The 13715-nt window shown below is 41.0% G+C and overlaps 1 protein-coding gene and 1 long non-coding RNA gene across 2 annotated transcripts in view; one reads left to right on the top strand and one right to left on the bottom strand.

Annotated features, from left to right (window-relative positions):
• Positions 1-245: 245 nt before the first annotated feature.
• On the bottom strand, positions 246-2026 carry LOC124267910. Its single transcript, XR_006896153.1, has 2 exons — positions 1770-2026; positions 246-1127 (listed from the first exon to the last, which is right to left on the bottom strand). It is a non-coding gene; the product is annotated as an uncharacterized LOC124267910 (long non-coding RNA).
• A 3142-nt stretch (positions 2027-5168) lies between these two features.
• Positions 5169-13715, top strand: part of LOC124267902 (spermidine synthase-like) — a 49970-nt gene continuing 41423 nt past the window's right edge. The window contains exon 1 of the mRNA XM_046702889.1: positions 5169-5268. The gene's annotated coding sequence lies outside the window, so the exon portion shown is untranslated. The remainder of the gene's footprint in view (positions 5269-13715) is intronic.

The following is a 13715-nucleotide window of genomic DNA, read 5'->3' on the forward strand; positions in this document are numbered from 1 at the left end:
ATGTTCCCTGCTGTCACGTTAACAACAAACAAACAGATCTTAGCCTGACTTTCTGTTAGGTGTGTGACTGCACTGTGTATGGGGTATGTTCCACAATGACTGTACCAAGCTCAGAACTGTTCAAAACAGCAAAGTTAAAGTTGCCCAGTGAGCATCGTCTTACAGCATAAAAATACAAAAACATTCTTTGATAAAAATTATTTCATTCTAACTTTTGCATGTTAACATATAACATTGTTAAATACTTGACATGAGTTGGATTTATTACATATGCTAGTGTATAAATATAACAAACTTACATCTTTTGCATACCAAAAAAAGGATGCAGGTGACCATTCTTGGGAGGGAGACAGCCATCAATTAAATTAACAGTAAGAACACCTGTAGTACTCCTTTCCTGTACAGAGACGCTTCAAAAGTCCATCTGAAGAAATATATCTCTGATCCCATGGACAACTCTGTGGTGTAAGAGTTCTGTCATAACTGCATTTGGGCGCCAGTGGGCCTACAACAATTACCTAATCGTATTACCTGTTGTCCAGGGGAATGTAAGCCTGGACTCGCCTGGTCTGTCGTGGGTTCTGAGGGAACGGACCACCTGACTTCTAACTGTCCACATTCATGCACTGGCGTGCATTCATAAAATGATTAATGCAACATCAGGCTCTATACTCACATAGGTTTACTTTGCCTCAGTCCATATTACAACTTCAACACCCAACAGAATTGGCTCAGCCAGTAGTGGGAAACAGTGACAGCTATCCATCTACGCCCAGTGAGTGAGGGAGGTAGGTTTTACACTGCTTTTAGCAATATTCCAGCAATATCACAGCGTGGGATGCCAGAAATGGGCTTCACACATTATCAGTCCATTGCAAAGCCTGCACATGCACAACTCTACTAGATATAAACAAGGGCAATGGCAATGCCGCATTTGTCCGCCAGATAGCAAAGACAGAGGTCAAGCTAGCTGTATGATGCACAGGTTGATGTCCGCTATATATGTGACAGCCAAACCACTGAATTGTCTATTCCTCTCTATGCCTTCAAAGTTTATTCTTCATTTCTTTCTGACTATATATTTTTCACTATCTTCCTTCTTTGCGGCTTTAGAGACGATTAATTGACTGTAACAAAGGAAAAAGAGACAGATAAAATTGTGAGACACTACTCTCAGGACAAACAAGGTTAGTAGGGTGGAAGGGAATCTATCCAACTACCATCAGAAAACATTATCCGAAAAAATCTGTTCCTTTATTCAACGATATTCAACTTGAAATTCGTTGTCCTTTTCACGGATGTTATCAGACTAAATAAAATACAGAATGTATATAGAATCGAAGATGTCATGAGCTAGAGCATTTGGATGTTTTGTATTGAACTCGAAGATGTCATGGGAGCAGGTCAAGCGCATTAATCAGCCTATGAACGAGTTCTCCCATGACATCTTCGAGTTCAATACAAAACATCCAAATGCTCTAGTATGACGTTAGAACTATGTTTATTATATGTATACCCTCTTATCTTGCATTAATCTGTTACTTAATAAAACAAATCATTCAGTAGCAATGTAGAACCGGCAGGGGTTCAATACGGAATCTGGGCTGCAATACGTAATTTGATGACGTCGTCCGTATTGCACCCCTAATTACTATCCTAAGTTGACATGGGTAGTGGCTTACCACAAGTTAGCATGTCCTAGCAAAATACGCCTAACATTATACAAAATCTAGATTCTAAAGCGCTAAATAGTCTCAATTTATTCATACCATTCTGTGTCACCTCGTGGTTCACCGTTCTGCATTCTGCATTGCGCCTTTTCTTTCTGCATGCTTTAAATAAATTACCCGGTCTTGCCGATAGTCAAATAGAGTGCCCTCCCCTTGGCTTCAGGGAATCGAGGAAGCGCACATAAAATAATATCAATATGATCAGGCCGTTACAATATGGATTATGTCAGAGGTAACGGGAAAGCTACTCCACAATGTTGGAGTGAGTGAGTTTGGTTTTACGCTGCTTTTAGCAAATTTCCAGCAATATCACGGCGAGGGACACCAGAAAAGGGCTTCACACATTGTACCGGTGCGGGGAATCGAACCCGGGTCTTCGGCGTGACGAGCGAACGCTTTAACCACTGGGCTACCCCACCGCTCCCCGCGTTGTTGGAGGACTATAACTGGTGTAGTAGGAATTAATCTTTTAACTGAAACGCTTTTAACCATCTGACACACACATCTTCCAAAAAATCTACAGACTGTGTGTCTTTGAATTTGTAAATTGGGGCAATTAAATAATAGATCAGAAGAGCAGAAAGTTCGTCAAATGCAAAAAATCGTTAAATGACTTTCAGCTGTCATCATGAGGTTATAGGGAAAAGACAGAGTTGTGAGACCATAATCTCACGACAAACAAGGTAGGTGAAGTCCCCCATCCAAAGTGTAGGCTGGAAGCGAATCTATCCAACTACCCTATAATTAAATTATCCGAAATAACCTGTTCCATTTTTATGCATGGGTAATAAGGCGTGAATGAACTTGAAACTCTTTTCCTTTTTACGGATGCTATCAAACACTTTATTATCAAGTGAAACATGTTGAATTCTAAACACAAAAAAAACAACCAGGAGAGGTCGTAAAACTTTCAAAAGGTTGTAATGTCGACGAATTGAAAAATTCCGATAGGAGTACAAGATTAATGGGTACAGTATAGAAGCCATTGTCTGTTTTTCTAACAGTTATGAATTCTCATTTAATCCGAATCTGAAATCACAGAAGGATTTTATTTCTTGTGCTTTGTATCCTACTGAATTAATGAAAATATAAATGAGATATCACGAGCTCCCGTATATACATCCATGAATACATTGGGGTGTATATGAAGAGGGTAAATCAAAATATATACTATGCTCTGATAAATCATGTAAATTGGTAAATTGTTAATTCGACGTGCAAGGACTTCGTTGATGTACAGATTTTCTGTCAAATTCCCCTGACCACCACTAAATCAGATCTTTGTGTGCTGGATATCTCACCCCACTCCATGACACTGTCTCCACCGAATCTGTCGATCTGACGAATGCAACTAGGGACAAAACGTTCATTTCTCCGACGGTAAACACGCTGTCTTCCATCTCGCCGGTGAAGAAGAAATCGTGATTCATGACTGAACCAGACTCGCCTCCAGTTTCTAAGGTTCCAGTTCCGGACTCTACGACACTACCGAAAGCGATTGCACCGATGTAAGTATCTCAGAACAAGAACGACAACTGGCTTTCTTGGTCGAATCCACACTTCACGCAATCGATTCCTGACAGTTTGATCGGAATTTCTTCCCAAACCAGGGATGTGTTGTACAGTCTCCACGACTGTGGCAAGACGATGACGCAGGTGAGCAACCCGGACGTAGCGGTCCTGGGCATGGGAGGTAACTCTTGAACGGCCGCTCCTCTCCTCGGGCGATATTGGTCGGAATTGGTCTGCAGGAAACGATCCCAAAGACGAGATATGGTGTTCTGGTGAACGTTGAAATGTCGGGCAACTGCAGACTGCGACTCCCCTGCTTCAAGGCGGCAGTATGGCGATGTTTCGATTGGCGGGGGCACTTAGTCGTGACATAATGATTTCCTCTTTTCCATGCAAAATGGATGACAAAATTAAACACAACGTTTGCCTTTTTATAGTGATCGATACCGCGTGCTTTTTCGATTTCTTGCACGTGCAATTTCCTATGCATGTTTTCTTGGTGACGTTTTCTTCAAACGCATCTAAAACAAGGGGAACAGTTAAAATTGGCACTAAAGCTGTTTACAATCACACAAACATGACGTTTTGGAAAGAAATAATATTATAATTGTATTGGTTTTGCCACAGCTACATGAGTCCAATATTCTCAAAATCACATATGCGTTTTTTTTTGAAGAGTGTACCATATGCGGGAAAGAATATATAGTTTACAAATGTCAATCTTGAAAGAGGATGATTCATTTCAGCCATTTAATACTACAGAAGAAGTATTAGAAAGTTTTTAAAATCTTTTTCAAACGAATGTATTTGAGATGAGAAACAGTAACCCTAAAACGTTTTGAGGTATCTTGAAATCATTAGGTCCTGTGAAACTGAAATAAACAAATTGATTAGCTATTAAAAATTGAAAACAAATATACATATACATTGCTGTAAATACAATTAAGACGTTTCTGTAAAGGTGCTAAAGGATACGTCAAGAATCACGAGTCATGCTTGCAGTATTGAGAAACGTTAGAACCTAAATCCCAGTTAATGCTGTTTGATCAGCTTGTCCAACCCAAAGTACTGTGTGCTTCGGAGTTCTGGGGCTAGGACAATATACGAATCATTGGAACGTCTTCATTTAAAGTTTTGTACGTACATTCTTTCGGTAACCCCTGATCGTATGGTATACGGCGAGTTTGGACGATATCCGCTAAATATTTCTTCTAAAATGATGAGATTTGCAGACAGACTGTTATGTAAACTATAATCTCTCGTGTATACCCTGAAGTTACAAACCTTATTAAGATATAATCAGTTTCATCCTCATCTTCTGGAACTACCTCTAAATCATAGAATATGTGACACCTTTAGAACAGCTAATGCTAGTTTACTGATAGAAGCTGGAAGATGGCGTCACGCTGTTAGATCTTAGGGACAATGTACATCAACGAAGCAGTGGGCGATTAATATCACTTCCTCTTAACATGCCAACGTTTAGCAACCCTTAGAAAACAATACGTAAGTATTTTTGTAATAATTCCTCAGTAGATACGTTTTACCACAATTTTGAAATCAGGTTATGACCCAGTACTGTTACTGTAAAATTAGCTCAGGTATATTAAGGAAGGTTTATGTTTGTATCAATTAAATCTATCACGAACGTGTTTACAACTCGCCGATGTCATGTAAAAATCATATCATTCATATTTTCGTGGCCATCCGTATCACTACAACACACTGGAAACAGTGATGCGTTCGCGCAAGCTGTGCCTCAGTGAATACACAGAATGGACAACAATTTGATAATGTCAAGTGACCCCATGTGTAAAACTGCCATTGAATATAGCTCCAGCGTAACAATCTATCTGACGATAAAAGAAAAACACTCGTCCGACTTTAATATATACGCTCAATCATATATAGCGGGTTTGTCGGGTTTCTCAGTGCGGAGGAGTCATACTGCATGCTCCCAATATTCTGCAAGAAAAAGAAAATAGATTGTTCCTGGCCTGCTGGTATCCCGACTGTGACTAAAACAGTGAGTGTGTATATATCATATTATGTAGTATTGTATATAGATAACTAATTAGCATTCTCGCAGCCCATCGGCCGTTGTGTGTAGCTTGTGTGCAGTTCTTTGGGGCTGTGTGTAGTTATCAGGTGTTGTGTGATGCTATTACGGTTTGTGTGTAGTTATTAGGCCTTGTGTGTCACTATAACGTATTGCGTATAGCTATGAGGTGTTAGGTTTAGCTGTCAGCATTTGTGTGCAGCTATATGGTTTTGCGTGTAGCTATGAAGTGCGTTTATCTATGAGCTTTTTTGTGTAGCTATGAAGTGTTGCGTCTAGCAATGAGCTTTTTTGTGTAGCTTTGAGGTTTGTGTGAAGCTATTAAGTATTGCGTGCAGCTATGAAGTTTAACCTGTAGCACTGAGGCACTATTTGGAGCTATATTGAGTTGTGTGTAGCTACTAATTGCCCACAGGCAGATTGGTTGCTCTGAGAAAACAAACAGTGATCGTGCCAATCTCCATCCCACAAACCAGTTTATCTTAGCATCCAGAGCCTAGATTTTCGAAGCTCTCTTAGCGCTAAGATAGTCGTAAGTGTCATTCAGTGACATTCTTAGCGCTAGGGAGCTTCGAAAGTCTAGGCCCTGTCAGAGTTCACAACAGGAACCACTTGTACGAAGCGATCTTAGCGCTACGATAGTTTTAGGCCTATGTTAAAGTATGGGAGGTACGATCATCGAAGAGCTAAGATCGCTTTGTGCAAGCGGGCCCTTGTATAAGTAAATATAGGTCTGGGATTTTCACAAACAGTCATGGTAATGCGCGCTGTTCTAAGCTTAGGCCTAAATGTGTTCTTGGTTTGTCTCTCTCAGCGAAACAAGAGACGAAAAAATACATTTAAGTTATTTCGAAATAGCAGGGTGTTTTCACCCGCTTATATTAGAACTCTAATATCTATTCATTCGGGTCACCTCTGTTGGTGACAAAATAAGTATTAGCTCCCACCAGGGATTCTCTTTGAGGAAGATCAATGGCCCGTGATGGCGATAGCTATGAACCCGTCTTTTGAAAACCCGGGTCATATCAGCTTTTCGTAGGTATCGAGGTCACGTCCTTTTCACATCGTAACATCAAAACCTTAACCGACTTTAAAAGTACACTTCGACATAAAGATGAAGAGAGATGTAACGTGTTCATAAATAGTTCACCCATACACCGAATGTGTGTGGCTCCGGTCTATAATGCCGGTTTTATAGTGGTAGGCCATTGTGATGCCGCAGTGTAACGCGGCTAGCCCACTCAGACAGTGAGTGAGTGAGTTTAGTTTTACGCCGCACTCAGCAATATTCCACCTATATGGCGGTGGTCTGTAAATAATCGAGTCTGGACCAGACAATCCAAGTGACCAACAGCATGAGCATCGATCTGCGCATTTGGGAACCGATGACATATGTCAACCAAGTCAGCAAGCCTGACCACCCGATCCCGTTAGTCGCCACTGACGACAAGTATGGGTTGCTGAAGATCATTCTAACCCGGACCTTTCCCGGGTACTCAGACAGTATACTGACTCAGAACGAGTCCTTGTTTCAACATATTAATGCCGAGCGTCAGGATTGGTAATATCAAGTATCTTTTAACGTGTTTACAGTTAAAACAAAAAATATGGCTGTATGGAGGTGGCCGAATACAGGAAAATAGGACGTTCTGAAATTTATAAAAATATACTAGTCATATGGGACACACTGACTTGTGGTCCCCTGTCACACTTTATTGTCGAGTGGTGGTGGGGTGGCCTAGTGGTTAAAGCGTTCTCTCGTCACGCCGAAGGCCCGGGTTCGATTCCCCACATGAGTACAATGTGTAGAATATTACAAAATGCGGCGTAAAACTAAACTCACTCACTCACTTTATCGTCGATGCAAACCAATATCCGACACATATTATATTTCAGATTACACTTTCTCAGTAAAGTATAGAGTTTAGTACCTTTTGAGGGCGTACTAGGGATCGACCCCACAATCCCAGAGTGAGTCACCTAATCGCCAGCACACAAAATCAGCTGGCTAACCCACTAGCCACCACAGCTCTCACACAAAATGGAACTAGGTAACCCCCCAAATCCTAGAATGTGTACTTTACCGTGAAAGTGAAATCCCAAATATAACATATACTACCCATCAAAAGTTTAGACTCACTTAAAGCACTCACTATACGTTATGCATATATATGAGGTTACATCGAAGATGAATTTCTCCACTAACTTTGGGGAACCAACTGCAATCTTTATGCAGATGAATTCCACGAGGATCAAACATCAGATTACTGAAAATCATGTGCAAATATCATGCATCTGAACAACTGCGTTTTGGTGTAAAGTTTTCTTAAGAATTCACCAATTTTCACTGAGTTTCATCATTTATTGAACTCATGACAATAATATTTTCAACGTTACGAATTTGTTTTACAATATATCGGTTCATGTGTAAACAGTACCTTTAAACAGAGTGGAATATTTTGAAAAATCTAGTTTAGAACAGTTGACTGAAGAAAGTGGATACATTTACACTAGTGAGTCTTTTGATGGGTGAAACTTTTGATGGGTAGTATATATTGCATTTGACTCCTTTCTAAAAGGCATTGTGAATTCATTCAACCAGCCTCTGGTTATTAAAGGCTCTATGTTCAGCAAGACTGTCATATGCTCGTCTTTTTACCTTGGCACGCTCCTACAGCCATAAGTAACAACTGACCAAAGTAACTGTCAAAGATGGCGGGGAACATGTTAAATTGTTGATCCAAGCACACTTGTCAGCCAATTGCATGGCGGTAGAAAGAGAAGTACAAAACCCACTTCATCAACCGAAAATCCAAGACGGCCGCCATCTTACATTTGGACTGCCATTTGTCCATTCGAATGTTCTTACGTTGCAAACATCTTTATGCTAATGTTGATATTTATTGGTTTTCCATGTATCTTGATGAACGCTGTTGTGTCCTATTCTACTTGTAATGCTATCATTATTCTGTCAACTAAATAAGCACTGTCATATTTGTTTCAAAATTACCTCAATTATATTAATATGTCAAACTATCGTGCTGTTTTTATATCATGGTATTCATACTTGTTAATGTACCTGTACGAGTGATCTGGACTATATACCTGTTTTAATGTATCCACATAATCCTGTTAGTCCCTATATACTTACGAACCCGTGAAGGTCCGGACTAGAATGAGCCTTCAGCAACCCATGCTTGTCGTAAGAGGCGACTAACGGGATCGGGTGGTCTGGCTCGCTGACTTGGTTGACACATGGCATCGGTTCCCAATTGCGCAGATCGATGCTCATGCTGTTGATCACTGGATTGTCTGGTGCAGACTCGATTATTTACAGACCGCCGCCATATAGGTGGAATATTGCTGAGTGCGGCGTAAAACTAAACCCACTCACTATTTACTTGCGTATTATACTTTACTCAGCGATCGTTTTCCATATGCTTTCCATCACTAACAATACAATACGGCCAAGCCAGCCCAATCTGTAAGTGCAACACTAAAAGACCAGTTAACCAACGCAATATTCGTTTAAGTCCATAGTCTGAAATATATATACCCAATACATGCAAATCTAGACTATGTGGCAAACTCGTTCACTCAGAGACTATATGTTCGTCTATTGACGATGACGTCCATGCTTCACAGTACTAAACCATGAATGAGTGAGTATGGTTTTATGCCGCTTTTAGTAATCTTCCGGCAATATCATGACGAGAACATCAGAAATGGGCTTCACACGTTGTAACCATGTGCATGGGGAATATATGTTCGCTGGCATGGTTGGCACATGTCATCGTATCCCAATTACGTACATCGATGCTGATGATGTCAGTCACTGGATTGTCTGGTGCAGACTGGAATATTTAAGGACCGCCACCATATAGCTGGAATATTGCAGAGTGCGGGGGGCAATGTTGAGGGGGCACTGTTATGCACCTACCATTGCGTTATATATAACGGGGTATCAGGATCGTGTGTCCTGAGTCCCGCGCCGTAACTCTGCAACTATCGTCGTGTTTCTAATATAAGAAACTTCAAAATAACCCGAAATAAACGAGGCCTAAAGTCGTCAGTAAGTTGCATTAATGATAAGAAACTATTGACATGAAAACAATCAGACAACAATACACTATGAGAACTGTAAGGTCACCTCCGGCGCCAATGAGACCACCTCTAACTGGAAACAAAGGGACCAATGTAGTTCCTGGATGCCATTGGTCTCCGAAACTAAGGCTTAATCTCTGAATACACATAATTTTGAAAAACACAAATAATTCCTTATAAATTTTGAAGGAGCCCCAATGAGATCGGAGATCCAGAACCTGAGGAAATCGCTTCATTTAGGGCTTTAGCATTGCTGAAAGGGCTGGGTGGAAGGGAAATGATGCGGTTCAGGGACTGTGAGAAAATACTATTGGTCTCCTTTACTTGGCTGAGAGACAATAGTCAGGGGCGTAGCTACCATTATGAAAAGAGCCCGGGCTTACACATGATTGTTGCTAAAAAGATTGGGCAAGCCATCAATACTATCTAAATATACTCATGCCAATAATGGTTGTCACCCCCTTCAATTTTTTTAATTGGAGAGGGGGTGTGAGGTGTGTGTAGGGTTGGCGTGGGGAGGGTATTGACAACCATTATTGGCATGAGTATATAAAGCTTTGCAACCGGGGCTTAACACGAAAAAACTGACTTGTAACGAGCCTGAGCATGTTGTACGTCACTGTATATTAATACTAAATATAGTGTAATATTAGTACTGATTAGTGACTGAGCATTATACATTATGTATAATATAGTTGTATATGTCACGGTATGTTGATATTTAGAACAATGTAAGATAAGCTCTGAATAGTGATAGAGCATTATACATGATGTACAATATAGTCGTATGTTATAAATATTTAGGACAATGTAACATACTATGATGCTGATTGATGAATTAGTACACATACATAGATCACTGAACAACCTGGTTGTGTTTGCCTGGATCTTTCTTTTCTAACAGTCAGGTAAGAGGTAAGGAATTAGCTGCCAGTGTTGTTTTCATGTATGTGCAAAACGTATATATGACAAAGAGGAGAACGCCCTTCTATCTTGAGTACCTCGAACCAGAGGTTCTGATGGTATGGAAATATTTAGTCTGCCGTAGAGTGACGTACATACGTCACCATATACTGACATTAGCCTGCAAAGTTATACCTCTGTTGACCCGTGAAGATCCGGGATAGAATAGGTCTTCAGCAACCCATGCTTGCTACAAAAGGCGACTATGCTTGTCGTAAGAGGCGACTAACGGGATCGGGTGGTCAGGCTCGCTGACTTGGTTGTCACATGGCATCGGTTCCCAATTGCGCAGATCGATGCTCATGCTGTTGATCACTGGATTGTCTGGTCCAGACTCGATTATTTACAGACCGCCGCCATATAGGTGGAATATTGCTGAGTAAACTAAACTCACGCACTCACTATACCTTTGTTTGTTTGTTTGTTTGTTGTTTAACGCCGCACTCAGCCAAATGGCGGTGGTCTGTTAATAATCGAGTCTGGACCAGACAATCCAGTGATCAACAGCATGAGCATCGATTTAAGCAATGGGTATACGAAACAATACGATTTGAACAGTTTAGGAATTACAAGACTAGGTCACACGACATTTACGTAACTGCTGGTGTTGGTATCTTATCTTTGAAAATCAATAAAGTTTTTCGGCACATATTTCTATAGACTTTACACGTGATATTGGCCATGTGGTTGCAGCTTTATGTTTTATCCCAATCTTTTACGAAACAGTTTATTTTTCGTAAAAGATTACCGGGAGGTATATATTTTAGGATAGGACAGGATATGTATATAGCGCACATATCCACGCAACTAGTACATGCTCAAGGCGCTAGATTTCCCCCTCGATAATTGGATGTCAGTATCAACGGCACATCGTATTATCAATCTCAACTCCCTGGGGATCATACAACTCTTGCAGCCACTAGGCACACCAAGTTATCGCGGCTTTCCCATCTTTGCGAGGTACCCTGGGTGGACTGGCACACATAGTCACAGTACTCTGACCAAGTTCACTGCACGTTGCTATACCCGCAACTCACTGAGGTGTTTGCACGTATTCATGTGGCCACCATCTAGTCATCTACCCAACGGGTTCGTGGGTTCGTGAGTGCACAGGGTTGTTTTAAACAGTGGCAGGAATGTGTGATGGTTTAGTAGACGTAATCAAATTTCAAATAATTTTTCCAAACAAAATCGGTATACGTTCTTTTGTCCCACAGTGTATTATACTTGAGGTGAGTTTGTGGGATGGCAAGCACAAGTATACCGCTATGGCGAACATCTCACGGCAGGCAGACTGTAGCGCTGGGCCGCTTCCAGGATAGTCGGTCTCCAAGGTACCGGGATGAATGTCATTAACACATTTAGCGCATAATATACTGAGGCATTATGAAGGTAAATACAGTTTCCGTTTGGCATTCCTGTCAGTGTTCTAGGAAGCATATATACCAAATGATTTATTCACTGTTATATGCTCGTGTATAGTATGTGTTGAAAGGTGTATGTATGTATGGAGGAGAGAAAAAAGTGTCCGCGTGCCCTACTCCTGTTTCTCTGTCGTATGAAGTAGCATGCACTGACATTAGCTGATGATTGCTGTGCGGCGCTCTATAGTGAGTAAGGTGTTGACCCTGTGTGTCAATCTCCAACATGAATAATTTACCCTGCGCGACGCAGCCCGTTGCCTGTATTGACTCAGGTTTAGTGTCGATGAGTTATGTTTTAACTAAATATCATGTGAAGCCCTTGACTAAAAGCTCGGTATTCCGAATGAACCCCATAATCATCCTCGATAACTCCAGGGTATACGTTCCGATAACCCTCCACTATATACACCAGCCACATAAAGAAACTGTGCACACAGAAAATGCCTTCACAATTGGAATGCAACACAGCAAAGACGAAATGATGTAGACACGTTATAAGCTGAAGTGTCTGACCACAAGAAAATGTCAAAAGAACATGAACAATATCCGTAACGATGACGTCAGAAGTTCAAAATCGAGTAGGGGGTCACACGACGAAGTCACAAAGTCAATAACGGGTATGACCACCGTGTGCGTGAAACACAGCAGTGTATCGAAGACGCATAGAGGCTAGCAAATGAGCATTGAAGGACTGGGGAATGGTCTGGGACGTGGTCACTGCTGTCTGGAACCTGTATCTGAGATGAGTCCCCCTAATCCATCTGTCCTGTCTTGGCGTCGTTACGTCGGGAACGCCCATGCACGTGCAGTAACACACTGCAAGGCCTTAGGCCACCGTCAATGACGTCACGTCGCCTGGCACGTGCATGAGCGTTTGATTGTCTCCAATACTTGCTATGTTCACAAATGTATTTATGTATAAATACGCTGTGTGCCTATATTTATATTTTCTGTGTGCACAGTTTCTTTATGTGGCCAGTATATATAGGAGGGTTATCGAGAATGCCCCATAATATGCATGCTTGCTTCGTGTGTTAACTTACTTAACAGACACGATGACGTGGTATTCTGAGTGAGTGAGTATTGTTTTAAAGCCGCTTTTAACAATATTCCAGCAATATCGCGGCAGGGAAGATCAGAAATTGGCTTCACATGTTGTACCAATGTTGGGAATCGAACCCGGGATTCCGCGCGACGAGCGAACACTGTAACCACTACGCTACTCCACCGCCCTGCATGGTATACTGAGTGTATTCTACTCCGGTGGCGTGGATTATCATATCAGCCACAACATTGTTTGGTCCACATCAGATTATTTATTTGTTCGAATGTTGTTAAATGCTCCATCAGCAATATTCCACCTCTACCACGGTTGTTTGTAAATAATGGAGTCTCACACAGAGCTACAGATAACTTTTGGGTCATTGAGTTATGTACTCGCTTGTGTTCATCTCAATTGGGTATCCTAATTTTCCTTTGAGTAACTAAATAAATTGTACTCACCCCACCCAAACTTTTTTTGCCGTTTTCCATTAATTTTAAAAATATAAAAATGTTAGTGTTTGTTATTTACATTTGATCTGTAATATGAGAAACGATAAGAAAGACTGAAAGTTGTCAAGTTTATGTCCTGAAGTAGAACCTTTCAGAATGCCTCAGTTATTTTATCTATCCACCGGTATGCAAGCTAAGATTTGACATTTCGATCACTAAGATCACATTTATGAGTATTTACCAAAACTCAAGCGTACTTGTACGCAATAGACTTAATAGGAATTGAGTTTTCACATAAATATTAGCGTAATTTACTCAGATACGCAGATTATGTGTACCTCTGGAGTTTGAACCAGACATTCAAGTGATTGATATTATGAGTAGCGATCTTCACCATCGAGATATGATGACACGTAGTCAACCCGTTCA

The sequence above is a fragment of the Haliotis rubra genome, unplaced genomic scaffold, assembly GCF_003918875.1.
Source record: "Haliotis rubra isolate DU_JTF1 unplaced genomic scaffold, ASM391887v1 Scf1347, whole genome shotgun sequence".
NCBI lineage: Eukaryota > Metazoa > Mollusca > Gastropoda > Lepetellida > Haliotidae > Haliotis > Haliotis rubra.